Here is a 3,788-nt window from a genome sequence, read left to right as displayed (position 1 = left end):
CTCTTTTCAGCTTGGTTTTTGTGACAGAAGCCTTTGCACTATTACACATTTCAAGAATAAAACTTTGCCAAAAAGAAAGTTGGAAAGATGCTATCGACACATACACTCCCACACAAGCAACAGAATACAATTTGGATGTGTTTGGAGGTGTGTGTGTCATCTGCAAATGATTTAATCAAAGTAAACACAGTGGGTGGCACCATGCACAGAAAAATCTGAGGTTGCAGATTCGTTGACACATGGCCTGCTGCCCTCAGAGGGCTGCAGGGATTTAATCAACTGAAGGAGAAGCTGTTCACACAGTCTAAAGCAGCTGTGAACAGAAAATACTGTAAGAATGATATTAATTTATAGGTTAATGCAGACTAGAGAAATCTGGTTAATCATAGTTTCATTGGTCGCCTGTCAGTGACATCATATCTTCTCTGATCATGTGTCAGTGTGTTTGTCTGACAGAAGCTCAACATTGACTTTTATCTAGTTTTAAGCCACATACACTTTTGGCACCTTGGTGGTTTTCAGCTCTATATTTGAACCAGATGAAGGATTTTAGTCGTCGGACGTCTGGATCTGAAGTTATCAGAGAAACAAGCTGAGGAAATGTGAGACAGCTCAGCTCCCAGCTGCTGGAGACGTCCTGTCCTGTGTCACTGAAGAGCGTCGGTGAATCCTTGATTTTTAAAGTCAAACTGCTTTATTCAGTGTTTCTACTGGTTCTAATCCCCTGGTGTGTTTGTTATGGAGAGGAGGAAACCTCTGTGGAGAATTCAGCTGCTGGTAAAATCCTGCTGAACAACACTGAAGGAATCTAAACCAGGAGGAGCTTACAGCAATGGTGGTGAAGACAACAATTCCCATGATCCCACACTATCTAACAAGATTACCACCATCATTATTTACATTTTAAGTATGACTCTGTCATTGCTGTGCATTTACTTCAAGTATTTATTTTTATGCCTCCACGCCGATGACAGTCAGAGCCAGAGACATATTGTTTTCAGGCTGTACGTCCGTCCGCCCCACACCTTGACAAAACTTCTTCAAGTTTGGCACAGACATTCGCTAGGACTCAAAGGTGAACTGATCAGAGCGATCATGACTGTGGATAAACAGGGTTGTAACCTGAAACTAAACCACAAGGAGGTAATTCTAATTCTGTATTTGATAAAATCACCAACGGCTCGTCTCCCACCTGTGGACACCAAAACACCAGACAGACGGACAAAGAGAATTTCAAGGTCAGGACAGATTTCCTCTTGTCTCTAATGTTGACTCTCTGTTGTTTGGTGCTGGTCAGGAAGCGTACAGTCGCTTTTTCGCCGAACAACTCTGGAGTGACAAGAGCCAAGTTTGAAAAAAGTTAGTAAAACCAAAGTGAAGTAAAAGGCTTAAAACCTTTAGGGCTTAGGGGAACTTTAAGCTTTAATTTATGCAGTTCTATATTAGTTCATTGCAGCTTGCTATGTCAGACCCGTAACGTGGGTTAATGATTATGCAAATACAATGTGTAAACTCAATTTAAATCAGCCCATTCGCTACATCCCTGCTCGTTAATAATAAGGCATTTTAAAGCACACAATGAGTTCACAGATTATCAATCAATCACAGCAAATCTGCATAATCAAACAGTGGAGCTGCTCCTCAGCCAGAAGACCCTCTGTGTGATGGCTCTCCAGGACGTGGAAGAGAGGAGATCAGGTGCTTATAAGTGCTTTCTGGAAAATGGAGAAGTGGTATTTTCAGGTGTGCGGGGGCGTGCTCAAATTCATAATCGATGTCAAGAGCACAAGTCTTGAAGGGACGCAGGTTTGAAAAGTTTTCTCTTTTTTTGTGAGTGAACTTGTCAAGTTGAGGAAAGAGTGTCAGAGTGACGACACCAAGCAGCATCTGTTACCGCAAGAGAGACAGAAACGGAGCTTCCTGCTGGAGCAAGAACTGCTGATTTGATTTGTTGATGTGATTTTACAGAATCATGATTTTTAAAAAAAAAAAAATCATAATCAAGATTGACGTTGGCGTATTTGAATTTGGTAGAGACTATCATCAGCCTGTCGTCAGAATGACAAACTGACTCCTGACTGTTGATGAGCCGATGATCTGAACATTTAGTGCAGAGCAGAGTCACTGGATCGTCATCTCTTTGGTGAGTTCCTCGTTGTATCAGATTTTTAAAAAACACCACTGCAGACTTTCAGACAACAAGCAGCAGGAGCTTCTCAGCGGCGGCTGAAGAGTCCTCTCCAGAGAAGGACAAGAGGATGACGAAGAAAGTCTCTCTCTCATATCCCATCAAGGTTTTTGTTGAGCTACTTTTCCAGGATCCTCAAAGTAAACTGATGCTAAAGGCTTAATAGACAAACTACAGTATGACTGAAAGAACAGCTGGCCAGACAAAAACTCTACTCCAGGAAAAGTACTGTTTATTTGGAAAAACAACTCCTCAAGTAGAAGTAAAAGAAGTATACTATCTACTGAAAAAATAACTTAATAATAATCATACTGATCATGCATGTATTTATGCAGCACTTTTCAAAACATAGTTACAAAGAGCTTTACAGAACAAGGCGAAATACAGTCACGATAAAAAATAAAACACACATAAAGACATGGAGCAAGATAAAAACAACAGAGACCTAAACAAAACCATAGAACACAGTATGATAAAATAACAGCTTTAATAATAAAAACTGGTAAAAAATAGATCAGCAACAGATTCACTGTAGAAGTGAGTTTTGAGGATTTTAAAAAAGGGTGCTGAGTTTGCTCAGACCAGTTGTTCAGGTGAGGAGCTCCACAGGTAGAACTCGTCGTGATTGGATTTGTGGCTTCTCCAGTCTGCATTTCAGAGTGTGAAGTGAATGTGTGTGTGTGTGTGTGTGTGGCCGAAGGCGCTGTGCGACTGGGTGGACGTGGCTTCCATTGTAAAGCTTTCAGTGATTGATAAGACTAGAAAAGTGCTAAATAAGGAATGTCTTGCTTTTCATTTCCCATATTAACAGGTTAGAGTGTGAGACACATGCACTTCATGCTTTCGCTGCTGCATCGTGTAATCTAGAAATTCTCCAACACATATGACACAGGCATGAAAACATATATATAGTCTATATATTATACATTTTAGGTCCATGATGGAAGTATTCAGTGTGAGGTATTACAGCGTAATTTGTAACTGTCGTATATTTTGGATCTGTTATGACATTGTATTTTATTTCTCATTAGACTATGATCTTGTAAAATGGTTTCCAATCCTATATTAGGTTTTACTATTTGGTTTCTAATTAGAGTATATATTGGTGTCATAGTGTCTAAGTGTGCTTATTTTGAATCTAATATGGAGTAAAGGCAGTTTCTAATCACAACATGATTTAGTTCTGTAGTGTCTAATAATGGTAGGACTGTGTTTGTCTATAAAGAGCATTTATTTCTAGTTTTGTCTAATTTGATACAAAGTAAAGCTTGTTACGTCTTATTAGTGAACCGTAGAATAAAGTGCAGCCACCGTGATGAATGTTTTACCCCACAAAGTTTAGGAAGCAATTTCACTGCTCACCTTCATTTTCTTGAACAAATCAGTTTGTTTAACCTGTCGGTTTGTTCCCAGCCTGTTTGCTCACTTAAAAATAAATATAAAGCTAAACTCATCATCACTGTCGCTGGATAAACAGCCTTTAGCAAGACCTGAAACAACAGAGACAATTATGGTTATAGGTTTATATGTACGGTGGCCCTGAGAGCTCAGTTCACTGCAACTTAAAGTTTCTCTGTTTTAAAAATCCTCTGCCATGATT

The sequence above is a fragment of the Seriola lalandi genome, unplaced genomic scaffold (assembly GCF_002814215.2).
Source record: "Seriola lalandi dorsalis isolate HSWRI2012SDOR001 ecotype SW California unplaced genomic scaffold, Sedor1 jcf7180002054981, whole genome shotgun sequence".
Lineage (NCBI taxonomy): Eukaryota > Metazoa > Chordata > Actinopteri > Carangiformes > Carangidae > Seriola > Seriola lalandi.
Note: the sequence above shows the minus strand (reverse complement) of the source record.